We start from the raw sequence: 1,258 nt of genomic DNA, 5'->3' as shown, positions 1-1,258 counted from the left end.
ACGACATAGGGGGCATGAGATATGCCCATTCAAAGTTTGCAATTTCAGTCGGTTGCTATAGCGCCCCCCTTTGGCCAATTGATGTAATATTGCTTCATTGGCATCCTCCCATGACCCTCTACCACTGTGCCAAATTTCACATGGATTGACCAAGTCAGTGAGGAGAAAAACATGGAACAGACACACACACAGAGTTTTCGTCATTATATAGTAAGATTGTTTGAATTGTTGCCATCTCTGTTTTTAAACATTACCCTGCCATGGGACTGCTGACGGAAATTAGCCACCTGGCTGTAATCTCATGTATTTACAAGTAATTGCTTATTAATAGCCTACATATTGTCCCATTTTTAAAAAATAAATAAATAAATAAATCTAAAAAATGTAAAATGCAGGACACTTTGACAGCACCAGGCAGCTCCTTCACCCACTGTGTTTGAAAAAAGAGATACCGCAGGTCCTTCCAGTGACACTACACACATATGATAGTCCTACAGAATATGATGCATTGCTGTAGATTAAACTACCCATCAGTATACAATGAGCACAACCTTAAACATCTACAGCAGAAAAATGCAGCATACACATTAATGCAGCAGGAACATTAATCCAAAAACATCAGATATGACAGTAAATCACTGACACTACTGCACAATGACAACTTTTACTTTTCATATTTTAAGTACACTTAGCTGATTATACTTTTTCTTAAAGTGCAGTGGAATATGTTCACAGTATGGTATATAGTCACTTACCTTGCTCACAAATAAGGGAAGCTTGTGCATCCAATCAGCAAAATCAGCCTTTATTTCTGCCTGTTTCTGTCTCACACATTCAGATTATGCTGCTATAACATGTAATTAAAGCCTAAATAATACACAGATTGCAAATATGTATCAACAACTGTCAGCTTTAGGACTGAATCTACATGTTTCGCTTCACCCTCAGCTTCATGTCAGATTACAGGAAGCATTCTTTGCAGTGCAGAGACATGTTTGGTTTTAAAGCTACAGACATGAAATAAAGTAAAGTGAATAAACACCACTGCCCCCTGCTGGACTGGAGAGCCTCAACAGCAACATCTATCCCCGCTGATGTTGGGTTTATAATATTTTTGTTTAACAAATGGAGACCCTGAGGGGTATTCCAGAAAGCGAGTTATGTGAAAACTCAGAGTAAGTTAACCCTGAGATGAGGGAAACTCTGAGTTATCCGTTCCAGAAAGAGAGGTAACTGAAACTCTGAGTCAGTCACCATG

The 1,258-nt window shown here is 38.8% G+C and overlaps 1 protein-coding gene across 1 annotated transcript in view; it reads right to left on the bottom strand.

Moving 5' to 3' along the window:
- pkdc (protein kinase-like domain containing) overlaps positions 1-960 on the bottom strand; it is a 4,764-nt gene extending 3,804 nt beyond the window's left edge. Inside the window, exon 1 of the mRNA XM_050046519.1 lies at positions 756-960. The gene's annotated coding sequence lies outside the window, so the exon portion shown is untranslated. The remainder of the gene's footprint in view (positions 1-755) is intronic.
- Positions 961-1,258: the final 298 nt, after the last annotated feature.

The sequence above is a fragment of the Epinephelus moara genome, chromosome 6, assembly GCF_006386435.1.
Source record: "Epinephelus moara isolate mb chromosome 6, YSFRI_EMoa_1.0, whole genome shotgun sequence".
In the NCBI taxonomy this organism is placed as follows: domain Eukaryota; kingdom Metazoa; phylum Chordata; class Actinopteri; order Perciformes; family Serranidae; genus Epinephelus; species Epinephelus moara.
This window is presented reverse-complemented; position numbering and strand designations above follow the sequence as displayed.